We start from the raw sequence: 18,424 nt of genomic DNA on the forward strand, positions 1-18,424 counted from the left end.
TCGTTTTTTATTCTTTTTTCGTAACATTCCTATGGTTTTGTCGGGCGCATTCTTTCGTCAGCTTCATGCTTTAGTGCTCCGTTTGGTATGGGCTGGGAAACAGCCCAGGGTTGCCTGGAACATCCTTATTCGGTCATATGAGGATGGGGGGCTTAATGCCCCGGACTTTGAATTATACTACCGAGCCGCGCAAGGGGCGCATGCGTATGGCTGGATACATGGCCCTGCAGATGCTCCGCATCTGATAATTGAGACACTGGTGGCTGCTCCGGCTCCGCTTCCGGCCTTATTATCCCAACCTAGGTATCGTCGCACGGGCATTCTGGACTCAATGAATGTGGTAACGCACGCATGGTATCACCTCATGGATGCCCAGGCTTGCTCACTGTTGTATGCCCCAGAGGCGAAATTGGCATGGTGCTTGTGGCTTGCCCCCTGCAGAGATAGGGCAGTGCTAGAGGACTTATCTGCATTTAATGTCGACACCATGGGCGATCTCTTTTTGTCTGAAAGGGCCTGCACGTGGGATGACCTTAACCCAAAGGAAGGCGCGGGAACTCTGTTGCTTCCGCGTTTTCAATTCCACAGAGTTTGTCATGCCCTGAGAGAACTGCTTGGTGAGGACATGACAGGGCCCCAGACGGTCTTGGCATAAGACTATATAGTCACTGCCAAAACCGCCACAAAATTGATTACGAACCTCTACCGTATCACTCTTGCCGAAAGACCGACGGATTACACTAAGCCGCGACTGGCTTGGCAGACAGATTTAGATATCGAACTACCTGAGGCTACATGGAAATATCACTAGAGTGAATTACTACCACCACGAAACAGACCTAAAAATTACTGGGCGTTGTATCTGGACAACAGACCTATACAGGGTGAGGGCGAACAAGGAGAGACACAATCTGCACTGGACACGGGGGATGCACAGGAGGAGGGGTCGCCTCACATCGACTAGGATTCTAGATAAGTTGGTGGCGATGGAGTCCTGGAAGTGTATTCAGACTGTATTTGCTGTATTGTGCGGGTGGAGTGGGAGATGTGCTGTATTTTTTAATTGTGATGTCCACGTTGTTCAATCTGTACGTGAGGCTGCTGGCTGAGGTCGTAAAGCACTGCGGTATGACCATGGTGTCATACGCGGATGATACTCAGCTAGCGGTCACGATCAGCGGGGATTCTGGGGTGGAGGCCCCAAGATTCCGGGACGGACTACGGGCGGTGGCCAGTTGGATGACGTCCAACTGTCTCCAACTGAATGCCAAAAAAAACGAGATTATGGTCTTTGGCAAACAGACGGAACTTTGGGGCGATACTTGGTGGCCCCCTGAGTTGGGTCCCACTCCGGTTTCGGAGATTAAAAATCTGGGGGTGTGGTTGGACCCTACTCTCAGTTTTGTAGGCCATACTAAAAGGATGGCGGCCTGCTGCTTTGGCATTTTGCGCAATATGAGACCTGCACTCAAATTTTTTTACGCCGCGACCCGTCAACTTGTGGTTCAGGCGACGGTGTTGTCTCGGCTGGGTTATGCCAGCTCCCTTTTTATAGGGTTAAATCAGGCCGAGCTCACCCGCCTCCAGCGAGTGCAAAATGCAGCAGCCAGAGCAGTTGTAGGCCTTCCTAGGTTTTGCCCTGTTTCTCACACCCTGCGTGCTCCCCATTGGCTGCCCATCAGGCAGCGGATTCACTTTAAGGTGCTTTGTATGTCCTTTAGGATCTTAAAAGGCCCCTCCGCTCAGATACTGCATAACCTTCTGTGTCCCTATATTCCTGGTCGTTCTCTTCGCTCTTCGGACCGTGAATTAGCAGTAGTTCCACGTTTTAAACGCAGCCGAGCTGGGGGACGCTCCTTTCGGGTGCGGGCGGCCGCTCTGTGGAATGCCCTTCCTTTTGAAATCCGGACCCTTGCCGACCTGCTTTCTTTTCGTAGGGCTGTCAAGACTCTTCTGTTTCCGTAACTCTCTCCTCTCTTAAACGCCCATCTTTTAGTTATGTTGTGTGGCTGCCTTGTCAGGCGCCGGGACGCTCCTTCGCTGGAGCAGCTGTGCGCATAATAAATGCCAGTAACATAACACGATGTTCGATCGTTGTAATATTAATGCCCTGAATGTGCTCATAACGTGCTCTATGATTGTATGTTGCTGAAATGCCAATAAACAAATAAAAACAAAAAAATGCTACAGACAACCAAGGTTCGGGAAGAGGGAGGAAGCCCAGTAGGATCTTCTGAAGGGTTATCAAAAGTGCAAAGCACAAAGCAGGTTCCTGACATTTTATTCACAGTACCAATTACAAAACAATTATCACAAAACAAATACAATATAATACTGATTTACTCTCTTGAACTGGGGAAAACAGGTAAAGAATATAGCAAATATGTACATATTCACTGTAAGATGCAGAAAAGACACTCAATCTCAGCCTACACAGGAGTTCAGTCCATTACAAATAATCCTGTTGAAGCACCCATTTAGGGCCATAGATGAGGTGTATTGCCAAGAGATGTGGATTGTTGGTGATTTATGAATGGCTTGACTTAAATACTGTTTAACATTTCACGACTAAAACTAAGCCTGAGATTCTTCCAGTACCCCTATAGTTTACCCCTCTGCCAGGGGCACATCATATGAAGCCCCTTTTTCATAAAAAGATACATTGAAAGCATCACACAGATTTGTTTACAGTATTCAGCTAATTTATCATCAATTTTCAGAGAATACGGTAGCGGCAAATGACACCACAAAAACGATGCGGACAATTCCTGGCACCCATAAATGACTTTTTTAAAGTAATGTCAGACCCCATTCAAAGGCATACAGGCCGGCAGAGTCTGCAGGGCCTTTGTAGTGTAGGCTAGAATTGTTTGCTTCTGATATCCTGGGGCCCATAACACCATGATTCTGCAAACTGAGCCAAGTGTAACCCCATCAGCACTTGACTGTCTAGGGTAGGGATGGCAAGGAGACACAGTGCTATCGGGGAGTTTGTGTGTAGGAATGCAAACTCAGTACGCAACAATGACTTCGCAGCACAATAACTAAATGTCCAACCTAGTACTCTACTTTGAAGAAAAGAAAAGTGCTTTAATCCACACACTTAAAACATAATACTTCACAACATATAAACCAGGCACCATTCTTATACTGGCACGTGGGTTACTGTGCCTTGCATCCTGTCCCATCTCACTCCTGTCTTGGGTGTTTTCGCCAATTTGAAAGTCTGGGTAGGTCACTGTTATATTCTACTTATGGCATATTTCTATGCATGCCTTTATCCACTTCATGCTTTCTAGTGGTATGCCTTTGGAATGCCTCTGCACTGTGATTCATCTTAGAATGTTGGGCGGAGGTTCAATGAAAGACACAGTTACGATGGGGCTGAGCTGCCTTTTTTTTTTTTTTTTTTTAACCAGTCACTTCAAAGAAATCCATCAAAATGTAGTAAGTATCTCCAGCCGAGTTGAGGTATTCCAAGAAGTATTTATTGAGATGTTAAGTAATCAGGAATATTTCAAGAACAAGACCCACCAGGAGCAGCCAGCAGGCAGCTCAGCCCCAAAATATAAGAACTTTCATTCTCCTCTACAGAAAATAACGAGAAAGAGAATAAAAAGAACAACCCAACAATCACTCCAGACACACCCACAGCTAAGGAGAGTATAAAAAGGTGAAACATTGAGTATACGAAGGAAATACCAAACAGAAGCAGAGGAAAGAACAAATAAAGGTCTTTCATACCACCCTGTTCAACACCATTAATAAACAAGTTGAATAGATATTGACAGATTTAGAAAAGAACCTCATAAACAACCTGTAGAAATGATTAAAGAATAACGTTAAAATATTGAAAGGCTGCAATAGAAATTACATCCTCAAAAACATTGAAATGGAGAATCCTCCATGTCGACAACCTCTGAAGGTCAAACATTGAAATATTGAAAGGCAGCAATAGAAATTGAAAACCTTAAAAGCCACACATTGAAAACATTAGAAAATACCTTGAACGTGACTATTTGAAAAACGTGAGTACGTCGAAAAGTACCACAATGTAATCCCAAGAAGGAACACAACTGGACTGGATTTGATGCACATTTGAAAAATAAAAATAAACACATGTTCATATGCACAAACACAGATAAAAGTGAAATTGAAAACATACACACACTTTGCAATCCTTGTAAGTAAACAGCATACATTGAAATAGAAGAATGTTGCACCAATTGAAAATATTAAAAAACAAAATATAAACTTTTGAAAATGTGCAACCTCGAAAATTATTTTAAAAACAAACTAGGTGGCAGCATAGCATTGAAAACTTAAAATCATGACTGCATTCAGGAAAAAGAAAGTCACCTCTTAAACAAAATGAAGATGTATAATCAAACTTGAAGATGGTCCAAAAATACACCCGATGTCATGCTGTTTGTTCGATCGGCGATGTTGGTTCATGACTCACAAGAACTCTCATAAAGAAAAAACACATTGAAAACAATCCAACAAGACTTGAGGAAAATTCGAGGTTGTCCGAAGTGCTGCGATATTTTAATTAGCTGCAATGTCACTTTAGAAAACGTGGTTGGCAGTAAATAATGGTTGGCAGGTAATGTCAGATTTATGATTTCAACATGGAGGGACGTAAACTCACGGCAAACCGGATGGCTCTGGGCACGTTCATGAGGCACAGCGTCTGTAAGCAGCACTGAACACGAAGACGTCATGCAAAGCACGGGAGAAGCTCCGCACGGGATCATGTCCAAAGTAAGTTGCGCGTGCCAATTTTGAAATATTTAACTGATGCGCAACTGTCATTAACATGCCAAAATGTAGAAAAAACAAAAACCACTGGCAAAAACAAAATTGAACATACAGTTTCCTCGCATATCTATGCAGCGCCGACAGGAAAATCATTTAACATTACACGAACCAATCTCTTGGAGTAGTAAAGAGCGGACTGCAATTTATTGAGAAACGCTGTAGACACTTGTAGATGCAGTATAAAGATACAAGTTTTGGCAGACACAGACGTTGGAAGACACATCTATTGGCAGGTTTAATTTCTTTGAAGTGACTGCGTAAAACAGTTAGCATAGACGATACAAGCACAGGTTGTAGATCTGAAAACACAGCAAGGACTGGCCCGTGGATTATGCGAAACAGAGGAAAGCAGAGGCTTGAACTGTGAAAAGAAGTGCAACTCCTCGCTTGATGTAAATAGGGAACGCAGACACTTGCAGGCAAGGAAAAATTGTAAAAGGACTCACCCCGTTTTGTAGATTCAGCAGGTAAATATAATAATTGAGAAGAGGCTTCTTACACTCATGGAAACCAAAGCTGAAGACAGGGGTTGTGGAGTGTCTTGAAACAAGTGCGCTGTAGTTTCCTTATTGATATGGACAAAATGTTCACCAGATACCACTCTGATAGTCCATAAGCGTTTGTTGAGACAGGAACCTTGCTAGTAGAGACTTTGTGAACATAGTGGTTTGACTTTTGAATGATGCTTGAAAGTTAAGATGACTTGGTTGTTAAGACAGCACACAAAACTAGTGTAGATCAGAGCACACTTCTTTACCAGACAGTGCAGAGGAATAGCGTCAGAAAGGAAACAGCCAGTAACCTTACTTGATGAAGTGTTGTTGTTGTGAAATCCAATTTTGAGACTTGAGAAGAGGAATCTGGCACAAAGAAGTTGGGGGCGACCGGTGAAATGGTCACTGGTGGGGCTTGGTGCCAGAATTAGTATTTGAAGTTTGATGGAGTTTGATGAAACTTTAGAATATCTTGCCTCCTTGATGAGGATTTTGATAGTCTTGGTTTTTTGAAGGTTGATTTCTTGAGGTGAACACGTAGGTAAGATTAAATTGTCGCCATCAAAATGTAGTAAGTATCTCCAGCCGAGTTGAGGTATTCCAAGAAGTATTTATTGAGATGTTAAGTAATCAGAAATATTTCAAGAACAAGACCCACCAGGAGCAGCCAGCAGGCAGCTCAGCCCCATCATAACTGTGTCTTTCATTGAACCTCCGCCAAACATTCTAAGATGAATCACAGTGCAGAGGCATTCCAAAGGCATACCACTAGAAAGCATGAAGTGGATAAAGGCATGCATAGAAATGTGCCATAAGTAGAATATAAAAGTCACCCAGCGTTAAGTGGCTCTCAGGTAAGTATGAGAGCTTAGGTGAAAATACACAATAGTGGAACACTGCTCACATGTAAGTAACTACTGTCACCATGATCCAAGTCAGTTGTACATGACTGATAGACCATCATAGTATGAACAGCATTTGTATTGCTTGAGTAGTATAAAGTTACTATCTCATAGATCAACTTCAGACATTCAGGTATGTGATATTTTATTTTTACTTGAAATCAGTATCACAAAATTGTTACACATCATATCATCACTCTAAATTCGGTGTGTTAGTCACTTAGTTATAAACATGATTTCATTGCACATTTTATATGCATAGTTGTTTGTTTCTTCGTTTCACAGGTGCAGTTGATGTACTGACCCTTTATGAATATATTACTGTTGGTTCCTCATGGATGATCTCTGGCCTTGGCATAATCATCTAGAAAGCTGCCCAATTTGCTGCTTTTGTGCTTCAGGTCAGTCAAACCTCTGCAAGGTTGGGAGGCTACTTCCCCCCACTCAGCAGCAATTTGAATTCAAGCGTGCTTCAGTTCGGAGATTTCACTTCTTGCACCAAGCTCATATTCCGAGATTTCCAGCAAGGCCCGACTCCAGCCAGGAAGCTGGTGGTCAGACAGACACCAGGTCTAGTTACACTAGTCTGTAAATTACTCCCTTTCTTGGTTGAAGAGAACCTGGAAAGGACAGGTGGGTTAGTGACACCTACCTTTATATAGTCAAAGCAGACATTGGATGTGGATTCTCTGGTAGCATTTTCAGAAGCAGTATGGGGTATTACTCTGTAATCTGTCCTCTCAAGCTGTTCTCTAGGCATAGCCAATGTGCAGAGTGAGGCTCCTCAAAGCAGTATAGTCTTCTGCCGGTAATACTCACAAAAGAAGCACAAAGGGGTGTGATCTTTCTGTACAGTCATTAGGTTACTACACCAAGAGGGGTACTTGTAATTCACAGCCCCTTTACACTAGTAGCAGGTCCATTTTTCTAGGTGCCGGGAAGTGGACCTCTAGGTAATAACCTCCCCTTTGGTCCTGAAGAATGCTGCGTACCCTTCGGGGACACTTTAGCAGAAACATGTCGACCCTTTATAACACGGTGAAGGGAGATTAATGTCCCATATCACGGACCACTTCTTTTAACTACCATAACTTTGATCCCTGAATAAACTTAGGATATGGGCATGGGTAATGGTTTTTAATAAACTTTTTCACTCCCCTCACGGCCATCACTTAGATTTAGAAGTGCATCCCTGTCTCCAGATGTATGCCCGCCCTCTATCAAACCAAGTTTTTAAAGGGCGAGGACAGTCGATGACTGAGCTTGACACCGGGCGGTGTGTGAGGTCAGTCAGTAACTTTTTATGAGATGCCCCCATTGGCAACGCATCTCCCCCTAACTCTGTAGATACCTTTAGGAACACAATCTAGGGGCAGCCTTCTTTTGTGGATTCATAGTAGAGTGGAGGCTGGCTTGCCCCTTAGCCTCGAGCCTCTGGTTCCCAACATTGGCATCTGCTGAGGTTAGTGTGTATGTATCTTTCTGTACTTAACAGATCAACAGCCACACTTACAGTGATCATGAAAGAGACAAAAGGCAGACCTCAAGTAAAGGACCATTTGCATCAATAATAACAGAAACTGTGATCCTATCTTCACCTCCACCAACCACCAAATTGCTGTGCTCAGGAAACCTACTCAGCAGCTCCTCATGGGAAAAAAGACTTAATAGCATTTCTACAGAAGTATTGTCTCATCTTTACCCACTTCTGTGTCTGGGTTTACTCCCCCCAGCTTCCTGAATATCAGCAATATGGTTCCACTGTGTAAAAAACACAATCTTACCACCAACTGTTGCATATGAACAGGTAGGGCTTTCCAAAATAGAACTCACAGGCCTCCACTACTCTGGTTCACTCAAGCACACAATGCATGTATCACACAAGTCACTTAATGGCACATACAATACATACACTTGGAATGTTAGCTAGGATCTGTTTTTGGGCATAGAAATGGAAGTCGTCTAGTAGGCATCCACTCCAGTGCATCAGACAAAAAGGTTTGTTTAACACAACTGATTCAGAAAGGCAGCTTGCTGTCATCACTGCTCTACCTGCTAAACACATGACAGGAACAGTAGTCTTCTGTCAGATACATGAGGCAACTGTTGGTGCACCCCAACACATGACAGGAAAAAATCCAGGATCATACTCATGTCAAGGGACAGGCCTAGACCTTCACACACGCTTCATTGGTGTGAGGCTGGGTCAAAAACTGAAAATCAAGGTCCCAGGGACTGTATTAAACATTATCATTGTTTGTGCCTGGGGAACCTTTCAAACGGTGCGCTGGGCACAAACAATAATAATGACTGGTGCATGCATTGCCTCCAGGACAGCCACGACCTTGTGCTGCCCTGGTGGCAGCGATCTTTATGTGAAAACACGGAGCAGCTGCTCCATGTTTTCACAGTGGAGGCGGCACCTGCCTGCACTTTCAAAGGGGATTAAAGATCCTCTTGCAGGCGGGTGCAGTCAGTGGCTGCCCCCACCTGCAAGGGGATGTTTGGGAGGTCCATGGGACCCCCTTTACCCCCTGCAGAGGGCGGCTCTCAAGGGGCACTGGCAGTGCGCCTCCTTTTGAATGGCACACTGTGAGTGCACCTCCTGAGGGCTTCTTTGACTCTGCGCCTGGGTCTATAATATGGCACGGCTGCAGAGTCGAAGGAATTCCATCATTTTTATAGGGCACAACCATATGCAAATGAGGGAACACCCTCTGAAGATAGCACTGGCGCTTTAAGTGCACCAGTGCTATTGGTATTATAGAAGGGGACGCACAAGCGTCTGTGCTCCCTTCTATAAAACCAAAGTGCCTCGGGGCGTGCAAAGCAGGTGCAAATGCTGGTTGCTCACCCAAGTGGAAACAAAAGCAGGAGTAGGACCCATAGACCACGTCGGAACTGGGTAGTGTATGCATGTAAAGAAACAATGTTCCAACAGGTTTCACTTCAAAAGACAATTAAACATGCATGCAAACTGCATTACATAGGCAAGAAACAAGGAGACTCAATAGAGATGTTTGAGGCTGTTAATCGCCAAAGTTACATCAAACGGAATTGCACAAGGGCATACAGTTAAGGCAGCACTGTATAGAAGGAATCTTATGACAACCCGAAGGCACTTGGTGTGTAGTGATATATACAAGTGAATAAAAGTGACGACGCATGTGAACAAAGTGAACAGCGTGAACGGCGCTAAGTGAACAATGATGTGAAAAATTACAACAGGTAACAAATAGCAACATTTGCATTAATTATTTGTCATTTTCATTTATATATGAGCCAAGCAGAGGAGTTGCGCCAAGCAATTGCGCTGTGGTGTCGACGATGTTTTGACCCTCGTTACTTGTGGTCGTCTTCAGGACAGGGTTGTCAATTCAGTGGTGTGCTGGGGGGGCATCATACAAGAGGAGGCCTGGTGAGCGGGCCGGAGGCACGGCGTGTCCTGTTGGTTGGGGTATTGAGATCGGATATGCGTTTGTCGGTCCGGAGGAAAAGGCGAGTGTGGCACCTGTACGAGGTAAGGAGAGTCCAGGAAAAAAGGGGGGGGTGGTGGTGGTCCTGTCCGGTCGGAGCAGCGTCTGACTGAATCCTGGCGGCTGGCTGTGGGCTGAATCACAGGTCCGGGACACGGCAGGCAGAAATTTCAGCGCGGGGCAACATAAGATTCCTTCTATACAGTGCTGCCTTAACTGTATGCCCTTGTGCAATTCCGTTTGATGTAACTTTGGCGATTAACAGCCTCAAACATCTCTATTGAGTCTCCTTGTTTCTTGCCTATGTAATGCAGTTTGCATGGTTGCTCACCCAAGGCACCTTCTGTAATAGGGCCCCTGGTATTCAAAGTGGAGCACTCAGACAGGAGCACTAAGGCAGGTGAAAACCACTTTAGACCAAGAAAGGGATATTCCCATTGCAATAAGTTGGGAGCTGCCATGTCCATGCTGTGTTGTGCGGAGGTCCAGCAGCAACCAGTTACTCAAGATCCAGGTATTATTCTACATTCCTGTGCAGTCCATTCAAGACTGTAGTCAATCTGTGTTGGTGTTACACTTTCCTTTGTTTGCAGTTGGAGTCAGTCAGTGGAACTTGTTAGGATCCAAGAAACTTTGCTGCCATGAGGCTAGCTCAGGGAGCCTCTAGCACAATCAGGAAGACCTCTACATTTCAAATACAAGGGGATATTTCAAACACGACCAACAATTTAAAAACTATCACAATTTTATTTTTGGAGCCTTCTGCAAGAGAGAGAATCCACTGTAGCATATGATGAAAATATTCACCATCGTGAATTTTCATAGGGCCTAGCACTTCTTGATAACCAAACTATTTTAGGATGATGCCAGATAATTTGAATGTTATACATTTGTCATTACTTCCACGTGTAACTATTTGACTGTTTTTCCTTTGTGAAAATATTGTTATGAGGATTGTTTTTTAAAAGTGGATCAGGATATCCCTTCGTGGATAGCTGGCAGGTGTAAAAAAGTGATGATAAACATATGTTTACGACTAAATGTATCTTTGTGAATAAAGCCTTATGTACAGATCTGGACCTATCTGTCGAGCTGAACTCACTTATAATACTTTTGGCCTCCTGTGAGAGTAGGTCTGACAAAATTAACTGCAAACCAGATCTTACTGGTAGACAAATGTTGCAAAAACATATATTGACGCTTACTGAAGTTTATTCAGCTATGTTTCATCCTTGGATTATAGGTCCTTGTAGTTTTCTTTCTGTTATTACAAATGCAGGACTACGAGTCCCAGAGTGCAAACATAACCAGACTCAGTGAGCTACTAATGTGCATGTTGGGATATCATGAGGTGTCCATTGCCTAGACCTACTGATCGTTGAAATGCTCTGAAATGGGGAAAATGTTGCAACATCTGCAGTGCAGGCGTAAGAAGTCTTAAAGTAGCTCTAGAAAAGCCGAATGAATTCAAGCTTTTTTTGTACATAACCATTAGCTATGCAAACAAGCTCCATTTTGGTTCGCTTTGCTTACATTTAATGTGAATAGACTGAAACTTGATCCATTCCTCCTGGAATATGTGGACACTTTTGATGTAATCTCTCTTATAGGTCAGAGGAATGGCCCAATGTACTTCTTTTTTGGTCGGTGGATGCCGCCATATAAATCCTCGGTATCAACAGTCATTCCTATTTCTAGGTCAGCGACATGTCCCAGTTTCTGCTTTTGAAAATCTGGTCACTTTATGCCATGCAGAAGTAAAGAAGAGACTTCTTGAATCATACTGTAATACTTCAACATTCTTATAATTTTATACGAGCTTTGATGATGGGGCTTTTATATTATTTGGTTCTGTATTTAATTAGTTGTAGGTCTTGAACTTCAGAGTGTTGAAACATAAATTATGAATTAAGATTTAAATCAAAGGAGTTTTTCCTGATGAAGTAGCGCATAATACCCCTAAAATGCATTTAAAGTGAAATACTTTAACTGTAATGCGATGTGGAAACGCAGAGTGAAACAACCCTCAGTCACAAAAAAAAATTACGTACATTTGCATAAACAATTTAAGACATTTATTGAAATGTAATTAGTGGTGCCTATGAATTTTATACACAAACATCTATTGATGTATATTTCCGTTCAACGTGGATCTGTAAAGACTCTACACCGATCTGTATTATTTGACTCGAACTCTACGACTATGTGTCTCACTTGTATTATTGACTTACCTGATTATCTATGCACACATTTATCGGTAATACTTGCATTATTGATGTACCTGTTCTACTTTGCTGTAAAGACTTTAAACCGATCTGTATTATTTTGCTCGAACGCTACGACTATGTGTCTCACCTGTATTATTGACTTCCCTGACTATCTATGCACACATTTATCTGTAATACTTGCATTACTGATGTACCTGTTCTACTTTGCTCCCCCACGTACCTACCCATTTCACTTATTACGTTTAATTTCGCTATACCTAATGACCTGCTTCTCACTCTCTTGTTATATTCCCTGCTTTGTAAAGCGCTCTGATATCTGCAAAGATCTTGTTCGCGCTATATAAAACTTTCAAAATAAATAAATAAATAAATAAACATTCAAGTTTCAAGAATCCTGCCAGTCACGTTGATGGATTTTCGTGGTAGCAAAAAAAACAAGCAATCCTACTACACTTGTAATAGCAACCAGTCACACAAGTTGAAAAGAAACTGTCATGACGGTCAGGAGACATACCTGTGATATCACAAAAGCGCATTGTTATAACAGGCCACAACTTGTATGCAAACACGGCGTTCGTGTCTCACTAGCACACATGCAATCGTTGCAAAGATTCATTTCCTGTTAAGCTCGCTACGCCAAATACTCTTTCCCATATTGCTTTGCGTTGGGCACCCACTATGCATAGTCGGGTCTCTCTTTTCCCTTAGTCTCCCGCACTTCTCCCCCCACTTCTCTTCCAACACTGCCAATCACCCGTGGTCAGCAGAAAGTAACCTGTCTCTTGTATGATCCACTCCATTAAATTACCAGTCTAAAATAATTTCCACCAGTTACCTAGCAACTGCAAAGAGAGCTGTTACCTGAACCAGCGGCGGATGTGTCATCCTTAAAATGCGTTTTGTGGCATGTCACTGGATTCCATCTCCTGTCGTGCAGTTCCCAGGCTGCTAGATGAGCTGTTAAGTTATGTTTTCACTCTCTTAAAATGAACAGCTGCCCGGTGGCTTGTTGCAGGATGCTATAAGATAAGAAAGCGGTTCCATCTTGTCCACAGCACCCCCTGCCTTCGCCCTAAACTGTGCCAAGTATCTGCGTTTAGTGTAAAACTAGCAGAATTTGTGCATGACTTGGTGACATGCTAGATAACTAGAATTGCCGGGGCACCACCAACATAGTCGTTAGCATCATAATTGTAATAACGTATTTTTATTAGTGCTTTAAATCTCAGTTCTTTCCCTTCTAAGCACTACTTAAGAGGTGTTACTTGCATCCAATTTGAGGAGTCTGAACTTGGAATAGCTAGTAGCTGAACTTGTAACCTTCGGGTGTCTGCAGATGTCAGAAGGAAACATTTAACTCACTGTTATCCTGCCGAGCAGAAAATGATATAGAGCTTAGCTTTGATGCATTGTATAGTGCCAAAAGGGGTCGACGGAAAAATTAACGGTTATTGAAAATTAAAGACAACTTGTTATAATATATCATGTTAAAAAGCTGCATTGAGCAAACTTACAAAAACGTGCAAAAGGCGTTCTTTTTAAAGTGTGGGGGAAGCAACATAGGGCAGAAGCAAAATGTGTGGCGTGGAAGGTATATAGGGGACAGGCGGAGGCAGAAGCAACATTAGGGGCATGAATGGGGGAACTCAAAAGAGTGCAAATGGGAGAAGCACCAAGGAGGGCGCAGGTGTCGTTTGGAGAAAAGCAAACGGGTGAGAAAGATGGGGAAGAAAAGCACACAGGAGAGAAATTAAAGGGGGGGGAAAGCACATGAGGGTGAGCTCATCAAGGAGAGGAACATGTAGCAACTGACTGCAAGAGAGCGCAACATAAAGTACAGAGGGGGACAGAAGAACACTAGGGAGACAGTGGAAAACATATACAGTGCTATAGAGTCTGTGCAGCAAAAGAAAAAAGTAGTTGCCTAAAAGTAAGCAGTGGAATGGCACACTTAAATTGCAATTCTCTCCTGGAGGGACAGACATTTTATGGAAAAGACAGGCCATCATATAAGAAGGAGGACCCTTTATGTTCTGTTAAGCCCACAATAGACCCTTTGCTCTGCTGTCTGATAGGTGTGACCTAATGAATGAAACTATGTGTAGATGTGTTGTTTTGAGAATTAAACTAAAATCACATGAAAGGCTGCTATTGTGCGCACCATAAATTGTTTTCTAAGGGTTGGACCACCTATGTTTAGTTGTGGAATGTCACTAAATCGTTTTTTATTGCAAAGACCTCGGGCCCGATTCACAAAGGCAATCTGAGACAGAAGTCTAACTTTATGACTTTTGGTATTCATAGAGGTCATTTACGAGATGTTTCTTTACATCTGCAGTTGGGCCGGAATCTCCGGCTCAAGTCGTACTCTCCGGCTCAGGCTGGACTCTCAGGCCGAGATTGGATGGAGTGAAATCAATGGTCCAGAATGCAATTTTACAAAAATGAACATTAGGAACATGAGATAAATGGTAGAGGAGGTCATGAAAATCAGTTTAGGCAGGGAAAAATAAATGGTAGAGGAGGTCATGAAAATCAGTGTGGGTATGGAAAAAGATGTGGTCAGACACTACATCATATCCCGGAAAAGTTTGCTCCTTTGCATCACGGTACATGTTGTCCACAATTTGCTCTCCTTCAGCCATCTCCTCCTACAAATATCACTGGGTCCCAGGGGATGGAGTCCCAGGCTAAAATTGATCCAGGGAGGGAGGCCGTGTGCTCCCCTTCCACAAACAAGCACCCTGGACCACTGGGTATGGAGATTAAAGAGTGGCCCTGGAGGATGGGGTGTCTAGGGACTAACAAGGCTTGGTGATGGGGGCTACTCAGCCCTGCTCTCCTCTATTTAAATATGTTTTCTGTGGGTTAGCGTCCGCAGAACTGATAACGGCTTGGGGATGGGGTCCCCCCATTAATAAAAAAAAAAATGCCCTGGGGGATGGGATCCCCAGGACCAGACCCTATGGCCAACCACTCGGTGTGCCCTGCAGAGGGCCTTGTGCAACAAGCGATTGGCTGTATGGGAGGGTGTTGCATTTATGTATGGTAATTAAGTATTATTTTACATTTTTTTTAAAACTAAAAATTCACTGAAAAAAGCAAAGTACAAGTAGTGTTATAGTTGAGTGAATTGTTCAGTAATAACCTAACGTTTTAAACTCTAAAAACCACTATAATTCACCAGTTATAGTTATCTCAAGTTGCAATAACTTGTGCCCTAAGGTAACTATAATTCATAGCGATACAAAAGGGGGATGATGGACAGAGCGTTTGAGCAAATCCAACACTCACCCCCAGTCAACTGATCTGGGTTTAATCCATCACCATTCTTTAGCCCACTCAGCCACCCCATTTCAGACATGACCATATGCAAATCAGTCTGACCCTGTGCCTCATGGGAACAGTCCAGCCCGAACTGCCAAGCCATGTCTTCCCTGGACCGGAAACAAGCATCCTGGGACCGGTTTCGGATTCATAATCCTCATCAGCCAGGCTATCTTGAATCCAGTGGCCAAGTGAGCAAGGGACTCACGTCTGAGCATACCCTGCCACACTTAGGGCGAACAAAGCGATACAAAAGGGGATGATGGACGGAGCGTTTGTGCAAATCCAACACTCACCCCCAGTCAACTGATCTATGTTGAACAGCAGACTAATGTGCATATATTCAATCTTTTCACACTCATACTACTAATTCATTGTTGCCAAACGTGATCCTCTCTAGGGATCTGGTTAAGTAATCACCCAGGTAACATGCCTATAGGTTATTCTGTTAACCCGTGTGTCACCGTTCTGCTTTACACTTTCTGGTTCATTAAATTAGCTCATTTATTAAAATAAGGAGAGACCCATATCAATCTCCAAACTGTGATCAGGGAAAACATAGTCAATGGAAGGGTGGGAAACCCGGAACATCTTTATCTTGAGTAAGTGTTACTGAGTTTCATAGTAGTTGAAGCTCAAAATGGTGCAGGAGCAATGGTGCCTCCTTGTAGTCAAACACTAGTTACATAGGGGAATAATTTACATGATTATACAATTTGTCAGACAGCCCTCCCGCCTGTCCATATATCTATCTTCATAGCCAGGTCGGTTTACCAGGAGCACTGGTACACTGAGGCCCATGTGTTTTAGTTATCTAGAGTCACTATTAGGTTAGCCCCTCCCACACTCTCCTTACTTAATCAAGGTGAGGCCGCCCCCAAAGAGGCTCTGAAAGGTGCTCCTCAAGCTAAAATGTGGACACATGTCCTGTAAGCTCACACTGTCTTCCTCAGCTATATGAAAACAACTTCTGGTATTCGGAGTAAAACATGTGCTTCCAACAGCAGCAGCAGACTGTAAGTTGATTACTTAGTGATGTAATGCAGCTTCACCACAGTGTTCTAATGAACAACAAGAGCTATAATGTCCTCATCATCTCCAACACCTCCAACCCTGCTACTGCACCACCTCGAACAGGGAGTGAAAAACTTCAATGCTTGGAACACCAACTGTGCAAACACCATCGTCTCCATCAAGAGCAATATCCAGAGAAAATCTTCTAAAAAGGCCAGCTGGTACACTCAAGAATAGCTAAACGGGACAGCAAACAGTTGGGGAAGAGAGGGCACACCAGAATGGATACTTCTGAGAGGGTATCATTCAAGGCTTCCCTCAACCTCTACCACCACCTGCTGAGGGAAATAAAGAAGACAGCCCTTACCGCATGCATTGAAACCAGACCAAACAACACCAAGGATCTTATCAACATTGTTAAAGAAGTCTCCAACCCGACTGCCAGGAAAAACAACATCATACCCTCACAGGAGCTATGCTGCAATTTCTACAACTTCTTGCACATCAAGATCAGAATCATATACAGAAACTTCTCACCCCAACACACACCTAAGACCTTCTCGACAGGTACGCCATCACCGTAACCAACACAAGCCACACACTGACCATCTGGAACATCCTCTCCACATAGGACACCATCTCCTCCATGAAATTCATCAACTTGGGAGCTCCCACCGACCAGTGCCCGTACCACATCTTCAGCTTTGGAAACCAAAGGATCGGCCAGTAACTCACCACCCTACTCAATACCTCTATCACCACTGCAACATTTCCTGATGCCAGGAGACTCGCCGAAGTCAGATCACTACTCAAAAAACCCTCAGTTGACCCCAGCAAACTCAAACATTACCAGCCCTTCTCCCTGCTCCCATAACCAGAGAAGATCATCAACAATTAACTCATGACACACCTGGGGAAGAACGAGCTACTTGACCCCTCCCAATCTGGGCTTCACAGCAATTACAGCAGCAAAACTGCCCTGATCATTGTCACTGACGAGATGCGAACCCTTCTCAACCGAGGACAAACTGCAGCTTTGATCCTCCTTGAACTCTCAGCAGCCTTCAACACTGTATCCCACCACATGCTGATTGAAAGACTCCACCATATTGGCATCCAAGGGGACGCGGTCAGATGGACCACCTCCTTACTCACTGAAAAAACCCAGAGGATCCACCTCCCACCTTTCACCTCTGAACCCTAAGAGATTATCTACGATGTCCCCCAGGGCTCATCCCTCAGCCTCATTTTCTTCAACAGATATATGATCCCACTGGCCAACATCGTCAGATCCCACAGTTTCAACATATTTCCTATACAGACAACACCCATTTCATCCTCACATTCACCAACGACCACACCACCACCAAAACCAACTTCCACAGATGCATGACAAGCATCACTGGATCAAGAACTACTGTCTGCAGCTGAACACAGACAAAATGGAAATACTGATCTTTGGAAACAGCAGCAATATATGGAATGGCTCCTGGTGGCCATCAGACCTAGGACCCACACCCTATCGCTCAGACCATGTCAGAAACCTCAGAATCATCATTCACAGCAAGCTCACCATGAAATCGCAGATCAGCGCCAGCTCCTCTGCCTGCTTCCTCGCTCAGTGCATGCTATGTAAGATCTTCAAGTGGCTATCCCTACACACAGAGATGCACTGTGACACAGGCACTCATCACCAGCCGACTGAACTACGACAATGCCCTCTACGTAGGAATCGCCGCACACGTATAACAGAGACTTCAGACCATACAGAATTCCACAGCCAGACTCATCCTTGGCCTTCCCCAACAAACCCACACCACACCCAACCTCAGCCAACTACACTGGCTCCCCATACAGAAGAGATTCCAATTCAAGCTGCTGACCCACGCACACAAGGCTCTACACATCCTTGAACCCCCATATATTAACTAATGCCTGAACTTCCAGCAACCGTTAAGAAGACTGTGCTCTGCCTCCCTTTCACGTGCCCATACTCCCTGCAACTACCAAAGCAGAAGTGGAGGACGTTCCTTCTTCCTCATTGCAGCAAAGACCTGGAACTGCCCTCCCACACACCTCCAGACTAACACTTCACTTATGGAATTTCAAATAGCCCACAAGACCTGGCTGTTTGAATAAGCCTCCAGGACCTGCAAGCGCCT

This window comes from Lissotriton helveticus, chromosome 11, assembly GCF_964261635.1.
Source record: "Lissotriton helveticus chromosome 11, aLisHel1.1, whole genome shotgun sequence".
Taxonomy (NCBI): Eukaryota; Metazoa; Chordata; class Amphibia; order Caudata; family Salamandridae; genus Lissotriton; species Lissotriton helveticus.